Source organism: Tauraco erythrolophus, chromosome 8 (genome assembly GCF_009769465.1).
Source record: "Tauraco erythrolophus isolate bTauEry1 chromosome 8, bTauEry1.pri, whole genome shotgun sequence".
NCBI classification, from domain to species: domain Eukaryota; kingdom Metazoa; phylum Chordata; class Aves; order Musophagiformes; family Musophagidae; genus Tauraco; species Tauraco erythrolophus.
Genome location: NC_141472.1, coordinates 45,267,407 through 45,284,283, shown reverse-complemented (window position 1 = coordinate 45,284,283; position 16,877 = coordinate 45,267,407). Strand labels below are relative to the sequence as shown.

The 16,877-nt window shown below is 42.8% G+C and overlaps 1 non-coding gene across 1 annotated transcript; it reads right to left on the bottom strand.

The window, feature by feature from the left end:
• Positions 1-456: 456 nt before the first annotated feature.
• Positions 457-14,942, bottom strand: MARCHF7 (uncharacterized). Its single transcript, XR_015222300.1, has 5 exons — positions 14,814-14,942; positions 8,670-8,826; positions 3,517-3,674; positions 2,327-2,497; positions 457-710 (listed from the first exon to the last, which is right to left on the bottom strand). It is a non-coding gene; the product is annotated as an uncharacterized MARCHF7 (transcript).
• Between the last annotated feature and the right edge of the window lie 1,935 nt (positions 14,943-16,877).

The following is a 16,877-nucleotide window of genomic DNA, read 5'->3' as shown; positions in this document are numbered from 1 at the left end:
TCCCCTTGTTCTATCAGTGGACACTCTTGTAAAAAGTCCCTCCCCAGCCTTCCTGTAGGTTCCCTTCAGGTATTGGAAGGCAGCTATTAGGTCTCCCCAAAAGTCTTCTCTTTTCAAGGCTGAACAATCCCAGCTCCCACAACCTGTCCTCGTAGCAGAGGTGCTCCAGCCCCTGGATCATCTTTGTGGCCCTCCTCTGGACATGCTCCAACAGAGCATGTTCCTCTTCCTATACCTAAATACAAAGAGATCTTAAGATGAAAAAGAAGAAAAGAGGCTTAGTGACTAACCACACAGTTACAGCAGCAAACACCAATATCAGTTTCTTATGACTGAGTGCATCTACAAGCTAGACCACTCATATATCCTTTGATGGTTTAGTCAACACGCAGAAAGTGGCCAAACAACTTTATTTACAAGGATTCTTTAAAATTAAATAGATTTTTTGGCTCTGTGTTTTGAAGAAATATACAAGAACATGCGAAGAAACTAACAGGCATGCAACCTATGGGTGTACAAGCTTTCGGTTGTAGAATACATACATGCTGAAGATGAAAAGTCACCGTTTCTGTAGCTGTGACCCCCCAGGTTATTAACGGACAGATCTGTTCTTCTTTCTAACTCTCTTCGCTCTCTCACCAGCTCAGTTCCAAGGGAGCCAAGCATCACTGATGAAGATCTAGGAATCCTACTGTACCTCCAAGAGGAATCTAGAAAGGAAAAAGTAAATAAATCCTCTGTTTTTGTAATCATTTAAAAATCTATTAGGCTGGTACTTATGCATGTATTCTGGTTATACCAGATCAAGGGTGAGTTTAACAATACCACTAAGCTGATCAAGAGGCCAGCTGCCAATACAAAGCCAAAAGTAAGCAGCACTCTGCTGATGCACTTATTTAAACTTGCAGTTAAGTTGGTTCTTAAAGCTAAATCAGAAAAAGTAGTAACATTTTGTGAAGAGTCAGACCCATTAACACTCACAGGGCAGGAGGAGGAAAAGAAATAGCATCTTGCTTTCCAGTGACAGCTAGTTATTAAATAGGCTTCACTATATGGCAAAACAGCAGCCTGAGATATAGCAAATGCTGCCATTCTAATTAGGCTTCTTAAACGCTCCTAAAATTCATCTTCCAGAAAGACAGCGAAGCTTAAATGCAGCTTAGACACAACTTTCAAGAACAATGACTAATACTGTTCTTGCTCATATTGCAGAGTAAAACACTGCAGTTTAAAAAGGATCTTGTATTTTTTTGTTAACAGCTCAACAACTAAACAGGGAACTTGCACATACTTCAGCTGTGAACAAAACTCTTGTTCCAAAAAAATTGTTCTTCAATGGCTCTGAAAAATCCACCTTGATTTAGTTTTACTGCTAACTTACAAATGCAAATTTAAGCATTCATTGGTCAGCAGTGTGATGACCAACCAATCTGGAAATGGAAAGACAGATAGTCCTATACCATAATGAGAAGTGTTAATGGTGGTCATTTTATCAACAAAGAGTAAGAAAGCATCAACAATACTGCATTTTGAGCAAGCAATTCCTTAACTTTTATTAGCATGGCTGTGTGGTTCCATAAGGGATATAAAAAGAACACCAACCCATACTCACAAGGGTAATCTGAATGGATCTAATGGTCTGTTTCAAAATCTTCTAGAAATATTTTCAATGTAAGTTTTGGACAGTTATCTCCTGACCTTCAGATTTTTGTTAGCATATTGTTTAACTTAGATCTATCCAACTATCATATACTTAATTTTACAGTTTTAGTAAAAGTCTTGTTTTTTCCTGAAAGAGCTCCTAGTGTAGAATGTTTATTTTTGCTTGGCCTATAGAACGAGTTTAGGCCCTGCCAAAAGACCTCCTTCTTCCCTGACCCCTAAACAACAGCACACTAACCAGCCATGACACCGTGCTTCTTGGAACACAGAACTAAGCAAGGTAAAGATTTCCCTTTCTGCTGTCAAATTGTCAACACAATTTGAGTCACGAAATAACAGCAGCTACACTCATTCTTTCCTTGAATCTTAACCAATTAAGACATATCTGAGCCATAAAGTCAGCGTTACTGCAAATGGAATAGGTACAGGTAATAATTTTGAAATGACACGAGAACGATTGGGTTTTCAAAAGAACATGCTAACGCATTCTCAGTACTTTGGATACTGCTACCAGTGTGAACATACTCTTCCGTTAGCATAGGTTTTTAATGTTTAAGAATAATAAAAGCATAATATTTCAAAGCAAGTCTTTTAAAACTTGATAAAACCTGATCTTACTACTCAATTTTTCAAGTAACTCAGCTCTAGTAATCAAACCTCTCACCTGAAAAGGTAGTCAAGCCATTACTTCTCACAGAAGAGGTAGATGTACAAGATAGCTTAGGCCTCTTTGAATCACTATCTCGCTGCTGGCTATGCAGTCTTGAATATGCTCCCTGAATTCTCTCAGACTCACCATAACACCCAGTTGTAAAATGGAGGAAGAAGATGTAGACTGAAATCATATAAAAAAAAAAATATTCCAGACACAGTATTTCAGATGTACTTACACTTAACAAAAGTGTACATAATGTAAGACTCATAAAAATAGCGAAGAATAACTTTAAAATGCAAAGCCTTTTAATTTAAAAATAATGTAGGATTTATGCTTGTGCTCTTAATCGGTATTCCCAGGTTTACTCAAGATAGTCCTACCAACAAAAGTCAGTTTCTATTACAAGCTGCATTATTTTTCCTTTATAGCTAGTCTGAAAGCAAGCAGAGTTTTCGCTTGTTCACTATCTTCCTGCCAAGCATCTTCGTACTTTTCTGCTTTTCCCATCTTAATATTTTTACTGCAATTGAAAGTGTTTTATTGTCACTCTACAGTGCATAGGCATGTCAAAGAAGCCAACTAATTTATTTTTGGAGTTTTGAAGGCACATTCTGGAGCCCAATTAAGACGAGCTGTGATGGCCTGAGCCTTGGATCTGTCAGGTGACAGTTCAGCCTCCGTTTTCTTTCACAGTACGCTGTGAAGCAGCATGTTAAGCAAGCACAGTCAGACTACGAACTGCTCCTCCACAACTAAGTTTACTAATGCAGGTCTCCAAAACCATGAACTTTGTGCTAACTCACAAAGCTGGTACCATACAAAAAACCACACCCCCTAGAAACACCTGATGGAACAAGCTAAGTATAAACAATATTAATTTTGCCATCTGTAGGACTGTAACACATATGAGATTCTAACCACCCCCTCCTTTCTTCTTTTTAAATTGATACTTGCAGAGCCACTCTCACTTCAAATTTATTTCTTAGTAAAACTAATATACATTATCATTTTCATCCTCTAAATAATTTCTTCACACCATTACCTTCTTGCTTTCCCTCCCTCTTGACTTAATAAGATCTACTTATCTAGAAACATTACAGTATGGCCCTGTTAGCAGCTTTTCAGACTGGGAAGGCTAAAGTAAAACCCTGATTTTTTTTTTTTTTTTTTTTAAAGTATTACACAATAACAATTCTCACCAATCTGCTTCTGCTTCCTAAAATCTTCCAGAAGGTGGATGATCAAGTGTCCCTGAGTAGTGAGCTGGAGAGGACGTTGTAAGCTTCCAAGGAGTTTCATGGGTGTCTCTTTCTCCAATTCCCCAGTCTCTACTGGAACTATTCAATACACTGGATTCCTGAAGAACAACATGCTTATCATGTGCATCTTGTAACTCAAAATGAACTCAATACCTGATCTGAATATTGAAAATACAGGGAAGTGGAAGTACCAACAAATCGGGAAACCTTGCACGAGAACCTCAAGAGGAAATAACAGGCTTAGAGAGAACCACTGGCAAAAGGAAAGATTTTTTTTTTAAATTACATTCTAGTAATTATCAGCAACTTGATCTATTCTCTCATTTGACTGTGAATAACAAAGTTGATGTGGTAAAGCTTTTGAGGCATGACCCTGACTTACCTACTCCAGAGCAACAGAGCAGAATTAAGGACCTCACTTTCAGTGTTAAGTAAAAAAACCTCCCACACATAGAGTCTCCATGACAGCAAAAATGCTACCCGCAATAGTGGCTTTTTGGCCACTAAGCAAGCCATCTGTCTTGTCTTGGTCATCAATTTTAATACAGGAAAGACTGAGTGCAAAAAGGGGAGGAAAAGAAAAATAAATCATGTTTTAGGCCTACTAACAGATAATTATTTCAACATAAGGAGCATGATCTGTCCTGGTAACTACGTTATCGAGTTATTATCACTTAAAAAAAAAAAAAGTATCTTCTCTGAGTCTTAAGCACTTCCCTTGTACCACTGCTTACATTTTTATTTCTCTGCAGTCTATCTAATAATCATCATTGTGCTATTGGTAGGGAAGGTTTGCAAATTAGTCATTATTAATTTCAATTACATTTCATGCAAGCAGCAAAAACACATTTCCTTTTTTCACCCACAGAATTGAAACATTTGTGTCTCTAAGTTTCTGTCATGGTTTGATGTGGAGGGGGGGGTGGTTCTGGTGGCAGGAGAGGGGTTTTGCTCCCTGCGACCTCCCCGGTTTTGGAACCGGGTTAGGCTTAGTTCCGGCCACCAGATCAGACTGCCATCCCCCTCGGGATTGAGCCAATAGGGCGCCTCTGCGAATTGCCCTATTTAAGTCAGGACAAAGGGACCGGAAAAGGTGCTTCGCCCAGGATCGAGCAGAGAAGGGAGGAGGGCACTGCCCCCGCTCCCTGGCTCCCGGCCGGGCGGCCTGCCTGCGTCGGGCCGGCGCCGCCCACGGAGAATGGCGGCGGCGGAGCCAGCTGGGGAACTCGGGGGCACCCCACTCCCGGGGTGCCCACTGGGCTGAGTTCACCTGGAGAGGACTGAGATCTGAGAGAAACAGCCGCATCGACAGCAGGTCAGTGAGGATGGAGCGGGAGGAGGTGTGCCGGAGCCGAGTTTCCCCTGCGGCTGATGGTGAGATGGCAGGCGGCCCCCCTGCAACCAGGACGGCCTCGGTGGAGCAGAGACCCACTCGCAGCCCGTGGGGAGAAGATGCCTGAGCCCGAGGATGGTCGTGTTGGGGTGCACGACAAGGCAGAAAGGCATCTGGAGTCTTCGTGACGACCCACGCCGGAGCGAGTGGCTACAGCTCCCGAAGTACCCGAGACTGTGGTAAAGCCCACACCGGAGCAATCTGTGGGGAAGGATTGTTTCCAGTGGGCTGGACTCACGTTGGAGAAGTTTGTGGATTTTTCCTCGTGGGTAGGGGATCCATTGGAGCAGGGGAAAAGGGTGTAAGGACTCCTTCTCCTTTAAGAAAGAAGCAGCAGTAACAGCACGGAATGAACTGACCTGCACTCCCCCAGTCCCTGCCCCCTGTGCTGCTGGGGGGAGGAGGTAGAGCCGGGAGGAAAAGGAAGGCGGGGGGGGAAGGTGTCGGTTTTAAGATCTGGTTTTGTTTCTTTCTGTCCTCTCAAGTAATCGGTTTTTTGTTTCCCTTTGTCCTTCTAAGTAATCATTAATAAACTGTTTTGCTTTGAGAAAAGCTCTGCCTGTTTTGCCCAGGACCATGGTTGGTGGGTGCTCCCTCTGTTCTTGTCTCAACCCTCAGTCCTTTTGGTTTTTTTTTTTCTCTCCTCTCTACTTTACTGGAGAAGGAGAGACTGTGTGAGTTTTAGTTGCTGGATCAGCCTAAAACCACGACAGTTTCTTATAAATCACTAACATTGAAGACCACCACAAAACAGTAAAGAGTACTGGGTACAAAACCACTTTGGGCTTAAGAAATGAAGTAAATAGTTTTAGTAGCTGATTTCAGACACAGTGCAAAGATATCACAACCATCTCCACGAGGAAGAAAAGATGGGTTATAGTTGTAGATGACTGCTTTCTGAGAGGAACAGAGGGTCCAATATGCTGGACAGACCCTCCACTTAGGGAAGTCTGCTGCCTCCCTGGGGTCTGGGTTAAGGACATTGCTAGGAAACTTCCTAGCCTGGTATGGCCCTCGGACTATTACCTATTACTGCTCTTCCATGTGGGTGGTGATGAAGCCACAACACGTAGTCAAGGGCGATCAAAGAGACTTCAAGGCCCTGGGATAGTTGGTAAGGGAATCTGGAGCACAGGTTATTTTTATCTCTGTCGTTCCAGTGTGAGCAGCAACATTGAAAGAAACAGATGCGCCCAGTCTATTAATAGATGGCTCCATGGCTGGTGTCACCGCCACAATTTGGGGTTTTTCGATAATGAGATGGCCTACACAGGCCTTTTCTCCAAAGGAGGATGAGGGTCTTTGCTTATCAGCTAGCAGGGCTCATTGACAGGGCTTTAAACTGGACTTGAAGGGGGACTGAGATAAAATCAGGCTTGCCCGTGACAAGTTGAGAGCACTTGAAGAGCAGCAGAAAGGAATTCCAGCCAGTAAGTCAGCTTCATTGGGGCTCAACCTAAATGCCTCTACGCAAACATACACAGCATGGGGAATAAACAAGAGGAGTCAGAGCTCACTACCTGGACTTCAGGAGAGCAGACTTTGGCCTCTTCAGGGATCTGCTTAGTAGATCGAGTAGTTGCGGCCCAGCAGCGGCAGCCACCCGTGTGGGAGGCCGAGGGCCAGGCCCCCCAGGGTTCTCCCCCCACTGTAGGTCCTACAAGGCACAGGTTTCTTTGTCCCTTCTTAAATATGTTATTCACAGAGGCACTGCCTGGCTCGGCCCTCGCTGACTTAGAGCTGAGGAAGCTTCTACCAGCTTCTTAACAGGGGCTATTCCTGCCACCAAAACCCCACCACATAAACCCAACAGTCACATACATTAGATTAGTTTACAATTAACCTGCTTGTTACGCCTCCTCAGATAAGCAGAGGCTATTACCCAGACTGATCTCAAAAGCATATGACATACAAGAATTTGTACCTGTATGAAAAAAAAAAAAAAGGAAGGGGAAGGAGAACAAACATATCCAATAAAAAACTTCTTTTTTCCCTAGTCAAAACCAGATACTCCAAGTTTGACTGCTCTGTCACCAAAAGTTTTTGAGTTAAGTTATAATCAAGTACAGTCTCTAGCTGCATAAATTACTTCATATTAAAAGGCGAAGTCTCCAAGTTCTTTTCCCTCCACGGTTCTGGCTAGGATAGAGTTAAATTTCTCCATAGTAGCTAGTATAGGTTTTGGATTTGTGTTGAAAACAGTGTTTAGTTGCCGGCTGGAGTTAAACCACAACAATACTCAAAGCACTACTGATAGTCATATTTTTTTTTTTTCTTCTTCATAACAAATCTTTTATATGATTTGAAACTCAAGCAGGTCTTAATATTTCAAGGTAGGATTCTGAATGGATTAACAGATAAAAGGCCTGCTCATTCCATTCCTGAGTGGACTTAATCTTATTTAGACTATTTGTTTTTTCTCGCCCCAGTGGCTTATAATCTTAACATACAAATAATAATGGAATTTACTCTTACCAGCTCTGTAAGTACTGCAAGTTAGTCAAGAGAGGGAGCTTCTCTATGCTCTTATCACTAAGATCTAGTCTTGAGTAACAAGCTCGCAGACTACCTTCTATGAATTGGAGTGGAAAGAAGGGATACAACATAATCTTCCATACAATTATTTTCCCCTCTGTTTTAACTGGAAAGTGTTACAAAGATGATCCCTCAGATTAGAAGTACTTTGCTCAACAGGAAATAGTCAAAAGATAATACGCAGGGAACGCACTGCAGTTCATGTAGTAAATGAAATAATGTAAAGTACATAACTCTCGTGTTCTAATTTTTTAACAGTAGTAACACATCTAACTTCACAACACCAGTTCAGCTCAAGACTTATCTTCTGATCAGCAGCTTTCAGTGCGATATGTAGACTGTGTGAGTCCACAAATCCCAACAAAAGACTAAGACTGACCGACCTGGTTTTGCTGAGCAGCCAGCCAGTGAAAAACGCATAGGAATCCAAAAAGCAAAAATGACTGAAGACTACCTTTAGATACTCCCTGTAGCCTATATACTAACGAACACATGCAGGCTCGATACGGCAAAATATAACGCATGTGCATGTAATTCCACTAAGAATAATTAATGCTCTATTACTTGTAAAACTGTTTCTGGAAAAGGCAGCATATAGTACAATGTCCCAGACAGCTTGTCAGCAGGGACTAAGCTCATAATCATTTTGGACTAAGCTCATAATCATTTTATCAAAAAATATGAACGTTTAATCATAGAGTTAAGTTTCCTGTACCTTTTGCATTATCCACACATGAAGTCTAATGCCTTATACACATCGAAACTCGAACAAAATCCTCACCTTCCCTCAACAGAAAAGCCCATTTACTCAGGTTTAAGACTGCAATGACTAGTGCCAAAACAGATCCATAGTATCAGGATGCCCTTCATTCAAACAGGTGAATTTTAAAGGTGCAGCTACAAACAAAAGCAGGTAAGATGGCAAGCCTAGAACTACCAGCTCACACTGCAGAATACTATCATTGGCTTCGTTATTACACCCTTGCATTTCAGAATTAATCTCGGGTTTTGTTCACAAATGCAAGGGCCTGGGTGAGGCTTTTCCTTATGTTTCCTTTTTTTTTTTTTTTTTTTTTTTTTGGTCGTCTGGGTTTCAGGGCTTTTCTTGGTGAAACACAGACATTAAATTAATTTATACTTTACAGAAAGAAACAAAACACACTACCTGGTATCCAGATTCTAATGTCCGTGAAGATTCTCTTGCACTATATGCACCAGCTAAACTGTTTCCAGTCAAGGTTCTAGATCCTAGAGAAGAGCTGGAGGTCTGAACAGATATCCTTCGAGGAATTCTTGAGGGTTTTGACTCCATTCTTTGTATCCTGTATAAAGACACACTGATCATTTTTTCTTTTAGAAGCAGGGACCTACATGCAAAACATGCACAAGTCATTCTCAGTGTATGGCTAAACATCAGTCACACACACAAATATTTACACAGCACTTTGGTCTGAATAAGCATCAGTAAGATGTGGAAATGAGTTCTTACCCTAGTTTTTGTAACCTCTTCTTTTCATCACCTCCCATGCCATGTTAGAAAACTAGAAACAGCTCCTTTTGCTATTATTACTATTATATTACAATATATGTTTGCTATTATATTACAAGTGGGACTCCCTTAAAAACTCTGCAGCACTAGTATTCACATAAAATGAGCCAGGAGTCAGGGAAAGAGTTCTCAGATCTCCTAAATTCATGTATTACTTTTTTGCTAATGAGCTCCATCTCAACACTTGCAGAAACTACAATCAAGAATTATTCTTCAGAATCAAAACTATGAAACTTCACTCTCCGGTGAAAAACATACATTTGCAGTCTACCTGCCTCAAAGAAATATTTAACTTCTCCAAAGACAATTCCCATGAAAATTAATGTATACAAAAGTGCACATGCTGTCTCACAGGTATACATACATTTACCTTTAAGTCACTGAGTGTTTATCTGCTCTGTCAGTATTTCTAGGCATTTCAAAATAAATGCTTGTGCCTTTTCTGCAGAAGTGATCCTGTAGTCATTCCTGTCCTTGAAAGGTTATCTTGACTCAACATTGCTCAAGAGCCCAGATAGCTAGCTAACTGGTTTGCTAACATTCCCAGATTCCTCCTCCTCAGGATGGTACAGACAGAATCAGACCACAAAAGACTGCTCTTCAAAAAATGAAGAGAACTGCAGTATCCTCAGTGATGTGGTGCAGGAAGAGTACCATGATAACAAACAACTCTAAAACGGATGGCAGGGAACTCCACTGGCACAGTGTGATTTGCAGAAGTGGTACAATCTGCTTTATTTAGTCACTTTTAATTTTGGCCTAACCGTCTAAGAATGGGAACAAGCTATATCAGGAAAAAAATACATCAATCAGTAAAGAATGTTTTTTTTCCACAGAACAGCCATGCTCATCAGTAACAGGCTGTGAAAAGCTGCTGTATCAATTCTGACATACCTTGTGTTTGGCTGCAGTTTCAAGTTGAGTTCACATATTCAGGACTTTCAATCTTAGCTGAATGTCATGCTGCATTACATATTCTACCTGGTAAAAGTTAAGTTTGTACAGAACTCCACTGACCAAACAGTTGGACAGCTGAGGTTAATTTCCTTAATGGAAGGATTTTTGACCACTGTTGTGGTGCATATTCAGCTTTACAACACAGGCCACAATCTAAAGTAATCTAAATGTTTAATCTTGCAAGTAAGATGACTTTCCCCGCCCCGCCCCCCCCCCCCCCCCCCCCCCTTAATTTGGATGGGGGAGAACCAAAACATAAAGCGTACCAAGATTAAGTGAATGTTTACGTTTGTGTACAAAAGAGCTACTGGGTTGTATTATGGAGAAGCACACCAGCTTCTAGATCATGCTTGAGACGTTAGCAACCCATTTGCTTTTGCCAGAGACATCACCAGTGAAACAGATCAGCTCAGGAATCTGAAGTTCTCACTTCCCTAACTTTGGATTAGGAACCTGAAATCATCAATTTGTTAAATTTCCCAAATCACATTTAAGCCCCTAAGTAAATACTGAGCAACTGTATGCAATCCTCAAAGTTGTAAACACAGCTGTATCGATAAGAATGGTCTAAGCAATGTTCCAAAGCACAGAATCATAGAATCATAGAATGGTTAGGGCTGGAAGGGACCTTCAAAGGTCATCTAGTCCAACCCCCCTGCAAGGAACAGGGATATCTCCAACTAGATCAGGTTGCTCAGGGCCTTGTCCAACCTGGCCTTGAACGTCTCCAGGGATGGAGCATCCACCACCTCTCTGGGCAACCTGTTCCAGTGTTCTACCACTCTCATAGTAAAAAATTTTTTCCTAATATCCAACCTGAACCTACCTCCCTCTATTTTAAAACCATTACCCCTTGTCCTATCATAACTGGCCCTCCTGAACAGCCTCTCCCCATCTTTCCTGTAGGCCCCCTTGAGGTACTGGAAGACCGCTATAAGGTCACTCCGGAGCCTCCTCTTCTCCAGGCTGAACAGCCCCAACTCTTTCAGCCTGTCCTCATAGGAAAGGTGCTCCAGCCCTCTTATCATCTTCGTGGCCCTGAAGAACACTACCAATCATGGAAATTCAAAAGAAATTCAGTAAGGACAAATCTAGTAATCTAAGCTACACCACTTCAAGTGCAATAAAAATGTAATAATTATATTTCTTCACATTTGTAACATTAGATAAGGCACTCTAATGATGGTTAATATAAGTTTTAGAGCAATCTGCCATAATGCGTACTGCAAGTCTAATACCCGTCCGAAGCTGCACAGAGTGTGAATAACTATTCAACCCGCCAACTCTGAAGCTAAATTAATGTCCCAGTAATATAGATTAGGGTGTATGCTGGACAGGACAGCGGCAGGTCTTGATCAGAAGTGACATGCAAAACGCTGTTTATCTACATTTTACTCTGATACAAAACATAAGGGACAGACACACGGATCCAATTTTGTACTATTATGTACTACACAAAGAGCACCAGCATTATCACTTTTGTTACGAATCGTTCTGCTTGTAGATCACTTCGCTTCAGGTAAATGTGGAACAAGATGATTAAATAACATAGATAAAAGTCAGACATACATAGAATACACAAAGGTTCTAGAAGGAGGGACAGAAGCTCCTACAGGTAGAAATTAATGTCCAGATGAACCAGGGGAAGACGAAGAAGTGTAAGAAGTTATAAGAACTTTAAGACTAAATCAGAGATCATCTAATACTACTAAAATTGCTTATGCACCATCCACCAAACAGACAAAATAAGAGCATTCAGCTATGAAAGGACAGAGTGGAAGACTGTGGACACCAGAGCCAACTATCTTTAGGAGCTGAAATGGAGTCCAAGATTATCAAATTGCTTCTACGTACATAAGAAGGCACAAGATTAATTTTCTCCTCCAGTGGTAACCCCAAGAGGACAATGTAATCTATCAGCTTAATCTTGTAAATTAGCACAGGTTTCGACTTCAACCTGAGCATGTCAGGATGATACTATCTATATAATATTTTCTTTCTCCAAGTAAATAAATCTTCCAGAAACCATACACAAAAAAACATGTTAAAACAAGATAAAAGCAGCAAGTTAGAAAACTGAAAATGTAACATGTCAGTCTATGCATACACATTATGATCTAATACAATCACACATTTTTTCTGCAGTCTTGGCCTCAGCCAGCAAATGAGAAGGATGTGCTGTAAAGATGAATCAGAGTTGTGTAAGAACAGGCATTTGACAAGAGGAACCCTGCCTTGTTTGATGCAGAGGTGGAAAGGTACCGAAAAAAAGGCCTTACGGTCTAGGCAAAGAACTCCTGCTCAAGGAAACTTGATTTTATGTTCGCATTTCAACAAAGATTCAGTGACATGAAGCATGTCATTCAGATGACTAATTTTTTAAAAAACACGATACAAGAGCTCTTCAATTTCTGGGCATCCATCATAAAACTTACTTGGAATCCAACTAGCAGAAATCATGAAAGCATGTATCTGCAACTGAAGTCAATGGAGTCTTTACTTGAATACATCAGATAGATAAAACTAGACACTAAGAATCTCAACTTTGGTAATCAATGCTAGTAAGTAGTCTTCTGAGGTTTTGTGTTTGGTTTTGTTTCGTGGTTTTTGTTTGTTGGCTTTGTTTTTTTTTTGTTCAGAGTTCTTGGAAAACCATTTTAAACACTGTATCTTGGAAGCCTGAGAAGCAACCATCTTCATAGTTGGCTTGTATACACACAATACACACATAAGGCTTATGGTGACCATGGTAACGCAATGAGGTGGTCAAGGTGAACATGCCAAGCTATCACAAAACATAGGACAGAGCAAGGCAGAGGTCTCGCAATTAAAAAAAGTATTATTAGAGCCACAATAATACTTGCCTAAAAGGGGAATATCGTGTTTTTATAGGGTAGTTCAGAACGAGAACGGTTCCCTTTACAGTATAAGCATCTTAAGGGTTTTTTTGAATGAGCGCAAAGACACTCAAATTAAAATCTTGAGCATTTTGTTTACCCACACAGGAATTCGACAAATCCCAAGTGGTAATTAACATGCTGCAATGAGTTCTATAATTACAAAGTAGTCACCTCAATTTACACAGAAGGTAGTGAGGCCAAAAAATACTTAAATGACTTCTCTAAGGAAGAAACTGAAAAAAAAAAAAAAACAAACACAAAAATCTAAGTTATGTCGTAGTCTGAAGTGATTTAAGTGTCTGTTGTCACCAAAAAGGAAAGGAACACCTTACTCAACAGAATCCTTCATTGAGCAACCTCAACACACTATCCTGAGAAAACACACTTCTGGCTTCTCCCTCATTTTGGCACTACTCACACTGGTATCCAACAACAGAGAAATGAGAAAGGGAATAGCAAGGTGAGAAGCACTGTTCTCATCAAAGCAATATATTTCACCAGCTCAGGCCACGTTACACAACTTAGCAATCAAAACCTCATGGAAAAATCTGGAAATAACTCTTGTGCCTCCTGGAATAAAGAATACATGTGATGCCTCTCAAGACTTGTTAAGAAACCAAGTTCTGAAATCAAACTTTAAGTTTAAAGTTGTACCTGGGAAACAGACGACCAAGCTGTAACAGGAGGTGAACAGCCTATTTTGAGAACACAGCTCAAATGCCCTGCCCTTCTTCATCTGTCATCCCTCCAACTGCATTATGAAAGATCAACTAGACCTAACAGAGCCACGAATAGAGGTAACGAGATAAAAGATCCAAGATACCTTTGCAGGAAAGCAGTGTAATTTCAAAAGGATAAAAATAACACAAACAGCAAATATTTCAAATAAAAACCTCTCACTGCTCTCTTATGCCCTGTTCTCCTCTCCTATAAATAAGGGGCAATTTCAGGTAGTCATGTCTACCAGTAAGAGAAGCCTTTACTAGCTTCCATGGTTCCTACTAACAGTAGGAAGCTTTCTTGTACCCTCAGAGAGAAGCACATGCTTCACTCCCAGCTCCTAAACTCAAGTTTTCTTCCTTGGAACGATGCGGTGACACTTCTAAGACTCGAGCTTTTATGCCTGCAAGTTATTGTATGGCTTGATATGCAGCTATTCATAAGACTTTCTCCCGAGCAACCTGAAATCACGTGTCTTCCTCATTGTTTACTCACAATCATGTTTTTATGACAAACAAGATGGAGTTCAGGGACAATTCTATCAGTCTGCGCAATTCTTTGTTCGGAGTATTTTCTCAACCTTCAATCGAGGAAGACTAACAAAAAAATCAGCAGCCTCTGAGGAGTTCCATGAAAGAGAAAAATATTTCAAAGGCTGATCGTCCGCCTCCGCTGCAGCAGCCGGTGCCACGACGCTGGGCTGTTCCCCCAGGCCGCAGCCAGCAGGCTCTGGGCAGCGAGTGCTCCGCAGGGCCGCTGAAAAGGGCACCATGTTCTCCTTCCCGGGCTCAACGGGAGAGGCCCGGCCAGCAGGGCTCGGGCCCCGGCCCGGAGCTCCCGACCGCGCCCATGCTGCGCCCGCGCTCCCTGCCACGGCCAGGCCGGACGGGCAGCGCCGACCGATCTGCCCCGGCTCCACAGGGCAGAGGCTCCGCGGAGAGAGAAAGGGAATGGGGGGACAGAGGGGGCCACACCGCTTCGCTGCTACAGAAGGCGCAGAGGAGGGCGGCCGTCAGAGGTGCGTGGCGGACTGAAGGGCGGAGGGGCCAGGCGCTAGCGCCGAGACAAAATGGTTCCCCCAGCCCTGGCGCGGATCTGCCGGCCCCGGCCCCGCACACAGCCGCGAGCTGGGCCGTACAAGGCCATCTTCCCCGTCTCGACACCGTAAGCGGGCTATACTCACTCTGGCGGCACAGCCCTCACGACGCAGACATTCAGAAGCTGAGGATCCACCGGAGGGACCGAAGCGGGCCGGGCCCGCAGGCACCCACGCCAAGCGAGCTGCCTCTGCCTGCCACACAATGGCGACAGCGCCGAGACTCCGCGACTGTCAATCACCAGCCGCGCTCCGCCCATGCCCAGCTCTCGCGAGAACTGCGGCGGGAGCGGCGCGGGGGCGGGTGTTCGCCCGCCCGCTGGCTCGGCCCGGGGCGCCTCGCCTGCTCCCGCCTCGCCTCCTCACGCCTCGCCTCCTCCCGCCTCGCCGGGCGCGGCGGGCCCGCGGGTGGCGCGGGGCTTGGCGGCTGCCGCCGGCCGAGGAGACTGGGTGGCCTTTAGCACCGGTCGCCTCGGTTGTTAGAGATTACAGTTACGGCACGCCCCAAATGAAGGCGATCGGAAAAATCCGCATATTAAAGACAGTTGCTTTTCTTGTAGAGAAGCATCCCAAAAGACAGTTTGAATCAACTTTCGAGTGCGATGTTCAGCCTTAAAACTGCCAGCAGAGGTTTTGAGTTTTCTTCCTATGCCACATAATCCTGGTTTCCATATCATTTTATAAATAAATCTGCTGTGTCTCCTGAACGGCCACACGTAGCCTGGGTTTGATTTCGGTGCCCCGAAGGGACACGGTGGGGTGGGGATGTTGGAGAAAGCTTCCTCAGCTGCAAAGCAATAGAAATGCCACTCGTTTTAATTGTATTCAGACTTCAGTTTTGTCCTCTTTAAAGTTATAGACATTGGCAGAAATTATTACTTGAGGGGAAGACTTAGCATGAGTTACGAAACCAGGAGATTATCTTAACCAAGTTCTGAAAAAGCCAAGCCTTTGCAAATCTCTAATCCTAAACATATGATGGTTTCCAGTGTCCCTGTCCACTACAGAATATGGCAGAGATCTCACATTATTGTGTTTTCTGAATCAGGCTCTGAAGAAGACATGTCATTACTACGGAGTCTGGGCTTCTGTCACTGCAGTCACAAGTCTCAGTATTTCACTGATCCAATATCCATCTGTCACCATCTATGGCAGGGCTTTCCGGAATCCCAGTATCACAGTAAGTGCCCTAGATTGCATTGTTGCAAGTGAGACAAAGGGGTATGCAATAGTAACAGGCTGGCCATCCTTTAAGGAAGGAAAAAAGAAAAGAAAAAACAGCCCAAAGAACCAGAAAATACAACCAGGCACCCCCGGCACAAGGCTGTGTCACATACAAGTTCAATGCGTGCATGCCTAATAGCTCTGACAGATCTGGGACATATGTAAGACCAATCAGGATGGCTAGCAACTAGCCAGGTGGTATCTCTAAATTAGAAGAGAGTCCTGCATTTAGCAATATCCTCTGTTTCCCATTCATGCTTGTAAATGTGTTTTTCCGTATGTTTGGATTGTGATGGGATTTGTTCACTGATTCTCTTCCATAGAGAAATGGTGGGCGAAGTACTAGTGGGTTGGAGACGAGGCCAAAGGGCTGGGAAGAGCTGTAAACAGAGAGAGAAGCAATTGAACGAAAACTGATAGGAGAGAATGACTGCTGTTTTTTTGTTCTGATGGGCATGTTGCCTTTCACCAGCATGCCCAAAGCAACGCGTGTTGGACTTGGAAAAATCTTGCCTGTAGCAGCCAGAAGCAGGCTGCTGCCCCTGCCAATACCATTTATTTGGCATATCCACGTCCAGGGAAAGAGGACAGCCGGGAATGGACTTGCTGAATCATTCCAGCAGTAGCAGCTGCTCCTTTTCCTCGTTAGCAAACAAGAACACTTACAGAAAGAGTTAGATCTACATTAAATTCAGTCCTTAAAGGAGGCATTCTGTCTTCTAGTCATGCACAAATCAGCTGTAATTCACAGATCAAGTTAAATGACTGTATGAATGTAGAGGACAGAGCACACAGCCCTCCTGCAGCCAGAACAGACCATGGCCACTCCACTAAGCAAGTCCACTATGCTTTTTTAGGTAAGGTAGGGTAAGCTTTATCTAATACAAAACTTAAGAGCTCTTCAACTCAGTCTCACTATCATCCGAA